This window comes from Ctenocephalides felis, unplaced genomic scaffold (genome assembly GCF_003426905.1).
Source record: "Ctenocephalides felis isolate EL2017-DRISC unplaced genomic scaffold, ASM342690v1 CF-g0.4_SCAFFOLD_03573, whole genome shotgun sequence".
In the NCBI taxonomy this organism is placed as follows: domain Eukaryota; kingdom Metazoa; phylum Arthropoda; class Insecta; order Siphonaptera; family Pulicidae; genus Ctenocephalides; species Ctenocephalides felis.
In genome coordinates this window covers 4,482,552-4,497,284 of record NW_020539727.1, presented here as the reverse complement: position 1 = coordinate 4,497,284, position 14,733 = coordinate 4,482,552, and the positions used below count along the sequence as shown (strand labels likewise).

General features: G+C 32.0%; 2 non-coding genes across 2 annotated transcripts; both read right to left on the bottom strand.

The window, feature by feature from the left end:
- Nucleotides 1–1,199: 1,199 nt before the first annotated feature.
- On the bottom strand, nt 1,200–1,362 carry LOC113389852. Its single transcript, XR_003368280.1, has one exon. It is a non-coding gene; the product is annotated as a U1 spliceosomal RNA (small nuclear RNA).
- An 8,974-nt stretch (nt 1,363–10,336) lies between these two features.
- LOC113389843 lies at nt 10,337–10,498 on the bottom strand. The gene has a single exon (XR_003368272.1). It is a non-coding gene; the product is annotated as a U1 spliceosomal RNA (small nuclear RNA).
- Nucleotides 10,499–14,733: the final 4,235 nt, after the last annotated feature.

Below are 14,733 nucleotides of genomic sequence, written 5' to 3'. Positions count from 1 at the left end.
AGATCTCTTGTCCTGGATTGGATAGTTCCGTTTTTGTTTTTAAATTAATAGGTAAATTAAGAAAAATTTTGAAAATAAACCAACAAGTGCTAATTTATTTAAAAAAAAAAATGAAGAAAATTGAGTAGAATTTTATACAATTTTCGAAAATGAAAAAAAAAAAATATATGATATGTTACACTATATATCTATATAAAATATATAAGATATAGTGTAATATCATAGATAAAAAAGTATTATTATAGATAAATGAAGTTTTAAATAAGCAGCCATAGATAAATGAAGTTTTTATTATAAAATTAGTTAAAGCACTTTTTTAATTGTACTTTTAAATATCGAATCCCTGTCCACGTCCCGGATTTAACTAAATAAAATATCGTCACCTCACATTTAGCCACTCCAATGAACAATTCAATTTTGTAATATTTTATTGTATCCAATAATTGCAAGTAATTCGTTTATCAAATATGTACTGAAAAAATATCAAAACAACCTTCGCAGATAGAATTGTACGAAAGGGTTCGGGTGAGATTCGATCTCGCGATCTCCTGTTTACTAGACAGGCGCTTTAACCAACTAAGCCACGGCGCCGTTGATATTCAATTGGGGTTACCAAAGTTGTCGCGAACATTTTAAGAAATAGTGAAAAGCACCGATTCTGCCGCATAAAACAAAAATGTTATGGCAGGGCCATGTTACGCTTGTCATGTATTTGCTGTGCATTCAGGCGTTTTAGACATAAACCGCAACGTCACTCGTATGTTATAATGCTGAGTCAGAAAGACCCTGTTATCTAAGTTCGTTTTTTCGACATTCGTGCAGTCTCTGAAAAAGCGCCTAACTGCAGAGCAACCTCATGATTTTTTGTCAATATTTAGTATGGAAAGTTCTTCATGCGGCAGAATCGGTCCCTTAACCAGACAAACCACCGGCGGCCGTTATCAAAGATGTCCCTGATATTTAAAAAATATCTCGAGACAACTAACGCAAATGAAATCGTGACCTTCTGTTACTAGACTTGTGATTTTCTGTTATTAGACAGGCGCTTTAACTAACTAAGCCACGGGGCCGGTGAAAGTTTATTAGGATTACCAAAGTTGTCGCGAGTATTTTATGAATTATTAAAAAAAACTTTAATGTAGACACATACTGCACTAGAGAAAGATGTGTTTCATATATAGTTTATTGAGAGTTTATAACCGGGACAGCGCGTACGCAGTCCCGACTACCAAAAATTGCGCGCCCGAGTTATCCACATTAGGGACAATCGCAGGGGTCATTCCCACCGAGGTGCAATGGAAGGGGCCTCGCCCTGGGGGAACCGCCTTGATGATCACGGTAGCCCCCACGCCAGGTAAGTATGCCTAAGGGTCTCAAGAGGTGACCCATGCCTTAACCATTCTATATTTTGCGGTGATAGTAGATAGGGGAATACTCTGTAGCGCCACATAGTGGCAGGTATTCTGCGCCGAAACGTCTATATCCATTTCTTCATAATCACATAAATGATAATAGTTAATTTAAATTATAAATGCTAAGTTTAAATGTATTATTTTTCGCTTATTGTATATATATAAATATATATGAATGAAAAATAATATTAAAAAATAAATAGCGGTTCCCCACATGTATGAATTATTTTATTAATCAATAAAAAAATTATCGGTCAGTCAATGAAAAATCAATATATTTATTTATGAGTGATTTATAAGTATATGTGCTAAATACATACACGGTATTTATGTAGTATTTTTGAAAGCGCGGCCGAATAAAACCAAATTTCCCAAATTTATTGTAATAAAACAAAAATAAAACCTAAAAAAAATCCAAATTTTCCCTAAGTTTTATAATTGAATTACTTTTAGTAAGACTATAATATTGTATAATACATACTCTATCGCCATGGATTCATTAAAATCGTCGATAATTTTTTTTTTACAATTAATTACGTAAAAACGGCCTGGCCGATCTTTGCACAAAACTAATGAACCCGATTCCCATTATTCTTTCGAATGGTTTTTGTATTTTCAAAATTGATTCAGAATTTATGGCCAAATATATTTGCACTTTTCTAACGAAACGGCTCTGCCGATCGTATCAAAAAATTTGAGTCGATGAGAAGTTTAATTTTAATAAAGTTCACGCAACTTGCCTAAGGCACTTACAACTAGATTAAATTGCTTATTGGCCTCGTCTTTTAATAAAAACGAGGCTCCCAAAAATATTTTACCTCAAAGGGGGTGGAAAAAAGTTACAGAAAGTTTTTTTTTTTTTTTTAGTTTTTATTTCTGTTTTATTACAATATATTACAATATAATATACAATAACCATGATTTATGAGTTTACTACTAAAAGTATTTTACTCTTATTTAATACTACAAACTATCCACTTTAAATTATACATTTTGTTTTAAAAATAAAATAATGGTTTGTGATCGAAAAAAAAGAAAGTTCAAACATTCTTCAAAAAAAAATCACAATCTTTAAATATATATTTAATTTACATTCTTTAAATTATTAGATACTCTTATTTGTGTTGTCCAGAATGTAGTTTGGCATTGGATATTTGCCGTACCATATGATATCAGGCGTGTACTGTCCGAGGGTTCTAATATTATTATTGGTATGGTCTTTGCATTTTTCGTAGAAGTTTTCCGTCATTTTCTTAATGTGGTTAATCACAGTCGGTATGTCTGCTTGTTCGTGTAAGAGCTTTGTTGAGTAGTAGTGTCCGGTAGTTGGGTCACGTATCAGTTCAGTATTAGTCTCAGTGATTTGTTTTGTAAAATTTGTAGTTTTTTAATATTTGTCCTCGATGTCATGTTCCATATTGGGGCAGCATACATCAGACATGGCCTGATCAGCGTTAGATATATTCTTCTTTTATTACGCATATTTAATACACTCTTTGTGTTCAATAATGGTCTTAAAAGATTCAGAAGCCCATATGTTTGCGCCAATTTCTTTTTTATATGTGTATTGAAGTTAAGTTTCCTATCAAGCGTTACTCCTAGGTACTTAACTTCATCTGTCCATTTAATTTTTTGTCCTGAAATTTTTATTTCTATAGGCTTTTCTTTCAACTTATTTCCTTTCCAAAAAATTATTGCTTCCGTTTTTATGGGATTTACTTTTATGTGCCATTTTTCTGCATATTTTGCTATATTATCTATGTGATTTTGTAGCTTGTTAGCTATCAACGCTACTGATTTTGATGATGTGAACACAGCAGTATCGTCCGCAAATGTTAATGTATTTGTTTTGCTGTCAGTAGGGATATCATATATATATGTATTAAACAATGTTGGTCCTAGCAAGGATCCCTGAGGCACTCCAGCTACTATACGTTTAGGATTTGAAAGATTATTATTTACTTTAACCTGAAATGTACGATCTTTAAGATATGAAATGATGACTTTTGTTATGTAATGTGGAAATTGTAAATTTATTAATTTATACAACAGTCCATCTGTCCAAATTGTATCGAAAGCTTTTTCAAAATCTATTAGTACAAGACCAGTGTGTGTCTTTTTGTTAAAATTTAGTACAGTATTTTCAACTAGCTGTGCTAGTGGATGAAGAACTGAATGCTCATGTTTGAAACCATATTGCGTTTCTGGTATGATATTATTAACACTTAAAAATTTATTAAATCGAACAAGCAGTAATTTTTCAACTACTTTGCTTATTGTATTCAATAGACTTATAGGTCTGTAGCTTTGTGGTAGATTTGGTTGTTTTCCTGGCTTTAATATTGGTACCACATTAGAACATTTCCATGACACAGGAAAGTATCCATTTTTAAAAATTTTATTTGTTATTCGTGTAAGTAGAATAATAGCTTTAATAGGTAACTGTTTAATTGCTAAGTTCTGTATACCATCTGGTCCTGGAGCTTTCTTATTAGACAGTTTCTTAATAATATTTATAACTTCCGCAACAGTTACTATCTCTATTTTGTGATTTTGGTTATAAATATTGTTTATATATTGTCTTACACTGGAACTAACAGTCTGTTCAAAAGCATTTTGAGTAATAGAAAGATTGTACTGATGTGCTAATTCGAAGTTAGATGCTAAAATTTCGGCCTTTTGTTCGGGCGTTGTTGCAAAGTTATTGGAATTTGTATGTAAATATGGTATGGGAGCAAAAGTTTGGGTCAGTCTTTTTGCAGTGTACCAAATTTTATTTGGATAATAGTTAATATCTGTTAGTTTATCAGCCCATATTTTATTACGATAAACCCTAATGTCCTCAGTAATTATTCTAGTAAGCCTGTTTAAATGTTCTTTGAGGAACGTGGCACCTGATTTTTGCCACAACTTTTTAATTTGATTTTTTAATTTAATTTTGGATATAATTTCCAAAGGTAAACTAATTGTTTGTGTTGAAGTGAACTTTCGCAATGGAATGGTTTTACTTATGGCATCAGTAATAGTAGTTGTTAGGTGTTCTACAGCTTGATCTATACTATCATTGTTGTCAATTTGTCTGGTGTGACATATATTATCATTTATTACTTTTCTTATAGAGCAGCCAATTGGCTTTATTATAATCTAAAACATTTTTGTAGGATTGAGGATTGTCGTCAAGTGGGTTTGAGATACTTATAAAGACTGGATTATGATCTGAGTTAAATAAAGATTTGGTTATAGGTTCAGAAAAATAGATAGATTTTTTGTAAGGGCTAAATCTATTGTACTATGGTCTTGATTTGGTATCGCAGGAAATCTAGTTGGAGTCTGAGGATAATGTAGTTGAATGGTATCATGGTTTTTGTTTAAGTACTTAAATAGTTTGAGTCCGTTTGTGTTATTATATTTACAATTCCACATTATGTGTTGCGCATTAAAATCACCAGCTACAATAACTCTTGGATTTAAGTTGAATATTTTATGTAAGTCTGCATGCAATAGTTTTGCAGAAGGAACATATATGGAGACAATAGTTATTTTACGTCCTCTATTGAACACATTTATAGCAGTAATTTCAGAGTGTTTTACAGATAATAACGGTAATTCTTCATGTCTGATACAAGCTTTTATAAATATTGCTGTACCACCCCATCCTGTCATGTTTCTGTCATTCCGGTATATTTTGTAGTCGTTCATGTATAATTTGTCAGTGGGTTTTAAGTGAGTCTCATTTATTAATACGATGTCTAAGTCCATTGTAACGATCGTTTGTCTGAGTTCATCAATGTTATTTTTTATTCCATTTGAATTGAAAAACATTATTTTTATACCATACTTGTCAATTATGGGCATTTAGTAAGAAAGTTTAAAATTGTAGTATATTTTTCATTGTATGTCATGTTAGTATTTATAGTCTTTGTAAGTGCATAAAGTTCCCTGAAAATTTTTATTACCTCAGGATCTGAAAAAAGCAACTTGATTTGTCTTATTGCAGCAAAAATGCCCTCGGTGGAGTTAAAATCAGGATCTTGATTCGATGAAGTTGATGGTATACTTCTTTGTTCAGGAATAGCTTGGAATTTTGGTAGTTCCATCTGGACAGTGTGTCTGGCATCTCTCGGCTTCAGCGTTTCAGAATAGCTTCTTGTCATAGGTTTAGGTTCAAGGGCTGCATGAATCTGTTGTTTTTTAGCCTTGTAATTCAGTAAGGATGTACACTTTGAATAGTTTGCTGGGTGATAGTCTTTACAGTTAACGCACTGGGGCTTTTCTTCTGATAATTTTTGGCAGCAGCCAGGAGAATGTGCTTTTGTACATTTAATGCATCTATATTTCATATCACACGAGTAAGACGTATGTCCAAAACTTAAACATTTATGACATTGTAGGATTTTGAAATTTGGCTTATACATTTCCCATTTAATAATGTGACCATTTAAGTTCGTTATTTCTTTTACTTTTGACATGTCTTGCGATTTGTCAAGCATAATTATATAAATTGGTAGATTATGTTTTTGTCCATCAGAATAGGTTTTCTTTAATTGTATGACCTTTTGCACAAGAATACGTCGTACACTCAGTAATTCAAATACCTCTAACTCAGTAATTGCTGGATGTAAGCCTGTTAGTGTGATTTTCTTTGTTGTTTCTCCAGTGGAATACGTATAAAATTGGTAACTGCAATCTCTTAATGTACTCTTTATCTTGTTATGATCTACTAGTGTCTTAGTATATATTTTATGGGTATGCGTTTTAATATATTGTATGGTAAAATTAACTTTCGTAACATCTCGGATGTAGTTTATGGCCCTGAGATCTAAGTTATGTTTTACTATTATCGGTGGTACCTTTACTTCTATAGGTTTCGTGTCATTATTCCCTTGTATGATTTCCATTGTTTCTTGCTTTTGGCCACGCTTTCTTGACTTAACCTTTGTAAATTCTTCTAGTTCGAGGTCGGTATCCATATCACTTCGGTCAGTAAGTGACTGGTACCTGTTTTCTTTTTTATTCTTTTTACTTCGTACCATTGTTTGTTTGTTACTTTTGATTTCAAGCCTTTTGACAGATTTCCTAGGCTTATGCCTAGGAAACTCTGTGTTGGGGACACCCACCTGACTATAGATTTTCTTTATCTTCTTGTAATAATACTTAAGAAATATTCTTCAAAATAAACTAGCTTCTAATAACTTTAAATTTCACTACACTCTTGCACTTCCGGGTCGTATACTTCAGCTCTCTTCCCAAATCAAGTCAGTATCAGCTCTCGAGTGTGCCAGTATCGTGCCAAGTATCTTCTGGCGCATCCAAGTTACAGAAAAGAGCAGCAAGGTTGTCTTGACTTCATCCAGACTAAATTTTGAAGTTTGATTTGGTAATTTTATCACAGTACTGACATCTGATGGCAACTTAACTCTGGCAGGCAGTATATACTACATATGTAGAATCAGGCAGGCAGTATATACTACATATGTAGAATCATTAGAAGGTTTCAGTATGTTGAAAATTAAATTGTAACGTTCAATTTAATATAATTTTTATTGGAATTTAAATTGCAATAATTATATTGTAATTAACTTTGAAGTATTGTATTCTTACATATCAGTTTGTAATTTTACTAGAAGTATTTGATATTCGGTGTTAATTATCAATCGATATTAAGTCTGGAGGAGAATATAAAAAAAACATATGTAAATACATATAAAAAATAGTTTTAAATACTAAATAAATATTAAATCTTTTAAAGATGTATGTGTCTTGTAGATATAACCACGGAAATGTTGGACCGAAAATCATAATTTAAAGAATAGCGTAGCAAGTCTGAGAAAGTTTATAAAATTTTTAATTATATTAAATTTTGTAAAAAGAAGTATTACCGTAGTAGGATTTGGTAAATTGAAATAGATTATATTATTGCAACCAAAAAACTATTAAACTTTCCAGACAATTTTAAAGTAGATTCCACTTCTAGATAACTCATTACAACGATTTATTCTAAAACATTAAGCAGAGACTGCTAACATACACATATATTTATAATAAAATAATATTGATTATAAATTTCTACTAATTTATAATCAGTATTAGGAATAGGTGGGATAAAATGATATTGTTTAAAATAAGTATTGTGGTATTTTGATAATATAAATATTAATCAGGGGGGGGGCGGTCCGCCTCGGGCGGCACTTATTTTGGGGCGGCATTTTTTAATTTACTTTTACATAGTTGTATTCATTTCATATTTATTAACTTCCGTAGGGTAAGTTATAGTAATGGGCCGAAAATCGAAAATAAAAATTTATCCATTTTTTTACGTTTTGAAGGTTTCTGAACATTTTGGCAGAAATAATGGATGTGTGTGTGTTTTGTGTGTCCGCATTTATTCGTTCACGTTTTCGGGCGCATGGATCAACCGATTTGAATGGTTCAAAAACATTCTATTCCTAATGATAGGGAGATGTGCTGATTAGTCTAGCCGTTGCGGAGATACGAAACAAAGAGTACAGAAAATAGAAATCGAGTTTTTGAGAGAATGAAACATCCGATTTGATTGATCCAAAAAATTCAATTTGTAATGATGAGGAGAAGTGGTGATTAGTTTTTGTCAGAGGCACTTCCAGTCGTTTCGGAGATACCGAGCAAAATGTGCAAAAAATATCTGTTTTTGAGAGAACTAAGCAAACGATTTCAGTGATTCAAAAAACTTTCTACGTGGATTTTAATTTGAATTCTGCCTAAAGTTCTAATGCTCACTTATATACTTGAAATAAATAATTTTAACCTTACTACTTGGATAAATAAAAATTGAAATAAATAACTTTAACTTTCTACGTTTTTAATTTTGAATTCTGCCTAAAGTTCTAATGCTTACATATATACTTGAAATAAATAATTTTAACTGTAAATTTAGAATTCTAATTCAAGAACAGGATAATAATTTTATTTTATTGTATTCATTAAAATTCGTTGAATTCGTATGAGCATCTTTACGATTTTATTCGGCGACTTTTCCTAAATTTTTTTGATATCAGCTTATAAATGTTATTTCTTTTGAAAAGTTTATATGATTACTTTGAAGTGATATATCAATATTTTTTTAAATCATCAATTTTTCTTTTGAAAAAGGGCTGGCGGAAGGCGGTCTGCTAGATCTGCAAAAAAGTCTTAGGGCATTATATAAATATGTTAACGAGTGCTTATAAATATGTCTAAAAAAATTACTCTGTGTATTAATTAATATTGATTAAATAACTTTAATTTAACTAATAATTTATTTACTTTCCGTAGGTTAAGTTATATATAGTAATTGCAAAAAAAAATCGAAAGTGAAAATTTTTATATATCTTTACGTTTCAGAGGTTTCTGAATTTTGCCACACCTTAGAAAAAATGGATGTGTGTGTGTATTTAGATACAAACTTTCGTCGATGATTGTAAGAATACGCATCAACCGATTTGAACAAAACATTCGATTCGTACTGATAAGACGTGCTTATTAGTTTTTGGCAAAGGCAGGTTCAGCCGTTTCAAAGATACTGGGCAAAAAAGCCAAAAATTGTTATTTAGTTTTTAAGAGAACGAAGCGTCCGATTTAAGTAATTCAGAAAACATTTTATTTGTATTGACTAAACGAAGAACTGTTTTTGGGATGACAGGTCTAGCGGTTACAGAGATTCAATAAGAAAAAGTAAAAAAAATTACATTTGGCGGTCCAAAATGATCATTAGACATATGAACGTCAAATTATCTGATATTTTCTAGAGATTTTATTAATAAGAACAATGTACATTTCTATAGGTTTCGTATCGATGTCTATCCGTTAGACTGCAACGCGACGCTTACGCGCTTCGATATTTCGTTACCAAAACAGCTACGCAGCGCGATTGATTTGGAAAAAAGTTACAAATTTTCAAAATATAAAAAAACTAATTTTTAAAAAAAAGTCATTTTTTTTCAAAATTTTCGAAATTCTCAAAAATATTTTTTTCAGATTTCAAAAAATTTTAAATCTTTTTTAAAAATTTTATGTTTCGGTACGGGAAGTTCCAGCAATTTGACTTAAGGCACGATGCCATGCACCACTAGTTTATTTGTATTAATTTATGAAAACTACTATTTGGCTGACTTATAATTGAAAGGGCGGCAATCTGGAGATTGCCCTGGGCGGCAAAAGTTCTAGGTACGCCACTGGTCACAAGTGCGTAGTTAGAATTTCGATCAGTGACTTGGCGTAAGTAATTATTGCAGAAGTACCAAAGCATTTCAGTGTTTTATCTTTATTATTGTTTTTAAAATTACCATCAGATATTCGGAGTCCGGTCGTCGTTGCAAATGACCGCAAACCGAGCGGGTGTGAATCATTAAATTCATATCCCAAACTCATCATACGGTAACAGTGGATCAGTAATGACCCTACTGATGACAAAGTTTCAAACCTTAGTGAACTGTGACGTCACTCGTATGTTATAAAGCTGAGTCAGAAAGACCCTGTTACCTAACATAGTTTTTGGACATTTGTGCGGTTTATAGGTTATGTTTTCTATATGATAATCTGAGAAATATGCCAGACTGCACACTAATCACATGGCATAACAATAACATAGCCTTGCCACAACATTTTTCTGTTATGCGGCAGAATCGGTCCCTTAACCATACAAACCACGGCGGCCGTGATAGGTAACTAGAGTTACCAAAGATGTCCCTAATATTTACTTCTGTTACTAGACTTGTGATTGTGATTGTGATTTTCTGTTACAGGCGCTTTAACCAACTAAGCCATGGCGCCGGTGATAGTTAAGCGCGATTACCAAAGTTGTCGCGAATATTTTATGAAATATTGAGATAAAATCGCTTTCATAAAGTTATTCATAATACGCGAGTGAAAGATGTGTTTTCATCATATTGAAATTTGAGAGTTTGTTACCGGGACAGCGCGTACGCAGTCCCGACTACCAAAAATTGCGCGCCCGAGTTATCCACATTAGGGACAATCGCAGGGGTCATCCCAACCGAGGTGCAATGGAGGGGCCTCGCCCTGGGGGAACCGCCTTGTTGATCACGGTAGCCCCCACGCCAGGTAAGTATGCTTAAGGGTCTCAAGAGGTGACCCAAGCCTTAACCATTCTATATTTTGCGGTGATAGTACATAGGGAAATACTCTGTAGCGCCACATAGTGGCAGGTATTCTGCGCCGAAACGTCTATGTTCATTTCATTATATATCAGAAATCAATATATTACTTTATGAGTGATTTATAAGAGTATACCAAGTTACTGCTATTTATTGCAGTACCAAATATACATAAGTATTTGTAAAAGCGGGGCCAAACAAATCCAAATTTTACTTAAGTTTTATAATTAAACCACTTTTAGTAGGACTATACTATTTTGATATGTTCATCACCAACCACGTACTCTATCGTCATGCTAAGATTAATTGAATATGTCGATAAATTTTATATATCAATCAATTACGAAGAAACGGCCTGACCGATCTTTGCCCAGAACTAATGAGCACAATTCCCATTATTATTTAGATAAGTTTTTGTCTTTCCAAATTCGATTCAGAATTTTTGGCTGAACGAAAGTGTTTGCACTTTTTAATTTCCCGAAGGAGAAGTTTGTTTCATAAAAAAATCCGATTTGCTAATTTTATGTTTTCTCGACGTTTCAAGCCATTCTGAATCGAATGAGACCAAATTTGGAAAAAGTATGTGTGTGTATGTGTGTGCGTGTGTGTGAAGAGATTTTTTGCTGTAAATCGAAAATTTAAAAGCCATTCGATGTATCTCGATGAGGACTAGCGTTTCTGAGTTTTGTGCGATGATCGGCCGGACCGTTTCGTTGTAAATCGCAGAAAAGTGAAACATTTTTCATCCACGTTTTAGTTCGCAATTCTTAATCGATTTTGAAAATTCAAAAACTTTTAGATAGATATTGGTTGGGAATCGTGCTGATTAGTTTTTGGTAAAGATCGGCAGGGCCGTTTTCTTTTAATAAGGTTAAAAAAAAAATTCGACGATTTTTATGATTTTTTTTGACGATAGATACCATAGTCTTCTAGATCATACTAAAATATTACAGCCCCACAACAACTCGTTTAGCTTTAAAAATTCGTCAAAGTTTGCAAAAATTGGTACCGTTTTTTTAGCGATTGTCACAATTAGACCTTTCATCGACGTTTGCTGAAAAACGCCTGAACCGATTTCAGAAATTTAAAAGCCATTGATGTATCTCAATAAGCATAAGTTTGTCAGTTTTGTGAGACGATCTGCTGAGCCGTTTCTTTGTAATTTGAAGAAAAGTGTTAAACTTTTCGCCCACATTTAAGCTCATTCTACCGAATCGATTTTAAAAAATCAAAAACTGTTCGAAAGATATTAGTTCGGAATGATTCTGATTAGTTATAGAAGAAAATCTACGGAGACCGTTTTCTTGTAATTAACTGTTGAAAAAAAAATTAAGCCGATTTTTATGAAACTTTTTTCGGCGATATATATCATAGTCTTATAGGACTTACTGAAATAATAGGTTGTCAAATATCTCCCTTCCGCTTTTTTGCTCTTGGTTTATAATACAAAAACCTAATATTACGGCCTTACGACTAGTCGTTCAATTTTAAAAATTCATCAAAGTTTGAGAAAATGAGTAGTTTTTTTGACGTTTGTTAAAATTAAAATTAGACGATTCACTTGGTATACCGATAGAGTACTTGGTCTTGATGAACATACTAAACCATAAAAGTCCTATGGAAACTGGTTCAATTATACAAATTATTGATTTTTGAAAATTTGCTTTTAGAAAATACTCGAGTTAACGTGTTCGTTCGTTTTCAATTATGTATAACGAATCCACTCGGAAAACTTTTAATTTCTCATAAATTAATTTATATTTTATTGATTAAGTCGAGTATTTACACATATCGGGAAGTTCATGTAACTTGTCCAAGGCAAAATACCAATACCAACTAGTCTAAAGAAACGGCTCAGTCGATCGTATCAAAAAATTAACCAATGCGAATAGTTTTCAAGTTTTTGATATTGACTCACTTTTCACTTGTCAGTTGTTTTGAAAAAACGTCGATGAAAGAAGCCTAAAGCAAAATATCACCTACAACTAATTTAAATTGCTTATTAGCCTCGTCTTTTAATATAAAATATTTTACCTCTAAGGGGCGCGAAAAAAGTAACAAAAAACGGCAGCAACGTTGCCTTGACGTTATCTAGACTAAATTTTGAAGATTGCTTTGGTAATTTTAGCAGAATAGTGATATCTGATGGCAACTTAACTCTGGCAGGCAGTATGATATTCTGCAGTAAATAATTCTGATTCTCGTATAATGAAAATTAAATTGTAACATTCCATTGTATGTAATGTTTATTGCAATTGTAGTTGTATTAATAATATTTTAATTAACTTTGGAATGTTGTACACTTATATATGTTTGCCATTTCTTTAGTAGATGTATTTGATATTTTGCGTTATCAATCGATATTAAGTCTGAATGAGAAGATTTCTGAGGCTTGGAGATAACTCACGAAAATGTTAAACCAAAAATCATAATTTGAAGAATAACGTAGCGTATCTGAGAATGTTTTTATAATTTTCATTTATATTAAATATCGCAGTAGTAAATATGATAGCATATGATAAATTGAAATGGATTATATATATTATTGCGGACTACGAACAAACTTTCCAATAAATCTTAAAGTACATCATAGACTCAGCATAAACAATTACTGCAGAAGTAGCAATGAGTGTTTTAAATTTAATCAGATTTTCAAATTGGTCATAAAAATTACCATCAGATATTCGGAATCCGGTCGTCGTTGCAAATGACCGAAAACCGAGCGGGTCTGAATCAAGAAATTCATATCCCAAACTCATCATCTGGTAACAGCGGATCAGTAATGACCCTACTGATGACGAATTTGTAAACCTCAGCAACGTGTTCTTAGGGTTATTGTACTAATTTTGAAGTAAGTCGTAAAGGCCCTTAGCGCACTAACGACATCTTACCTTAACAAAATATGGTTAAGGGACTCGTCCTTAAGGTTTGTAATACGCGGCTCATTCTTGACAAAGCCTAAAACTTGGAAGATTCAGGTATCCGAAATTATCAAAGAAAATAGTGAAAGTAGTAGGAACATTTCTTTAAATTTATATTAATATATTTATATCATAATAAAATATTATATTCATTTCAATTAAAAATGAGTGTTAATAAAGAGACATTTAAAAATGTTAGATGTAAAAATGCGTTATGGCGAATAAAGCTACTAAAATATTGTTCTAAATATTTCGATCAATTATAAATCTGCCTAGAGAATGAATCACAAATTAACTAATTACTATCAAATGTTATTTAGATCATTCCATCGCATTTTCGAAGTATATATAGAATATTTGTTAAAAAATTTGGAATGAAATATTATGTGGTCGCTTGATCTACCTAAAAATTTTACATTTCTACATTTACTGGCCAAAAATTACATTGCACCCTAATTACCTAATGCAAAAAATCTTCCTTCCAACTAATTTTATAATATTGTTGACTAAAAAAAGAATATATGGTGCCTAATCCAATAAGATAAAATTGTAAAGTAGTGTAAAACCACATAGTGAGAAATGTTTAGATAAAGTGTAAATAACTATATACATTATGGTACATTAGAGTACATTAAATGTACTCGTATACAAGGTCAATAAAACAATAAACTAGTGGGGCGCATGGCAACGTGCCTTAAAGCAAATTGCTGGTACTTCCCGTACCAAAAATTAATTTTTTTTAAAAAATATTAAATTTTTTCTTTAAACTTTGAAAAAATTAAATTTGTCAAAAAAATGTTTTTTTTTATTTTGAAATATTTTGGAAATTTTGAACCATTTTTCAAAGCAATTGCACTGCTTTAACTGCATATAGACGAAATATCGAAGCGCGCAAGCGCTGCGTCGCCGTCTAGCGGACAAACGACGTTACGGAACACATTGAAATGCAAACAAAATTGAAACACATTATTAAAATCTCCATAAAATATCTGATAATTTGATGTGCATATGCTAACGATCATTTTTGGCCGCCAAATGTCATTTTTTTACTTTTTTTACTAGATCTCCAAAACCGCTAGACCTGCCTTAATCAGTTGTTCATCTTGTCAATACAAGTAAAATGACTGAATGTCAAATGAATCTTAAAAACTGAGTTACCGTTTCTGGCACTTTTTGCCCCGTATCTTCAAAACGGCTAGACCTGCCAAAAACTAATCAGCCCGTCTTCTTATCAATAAGAATCGAATGTTTTTTGAATTATTCAAATCG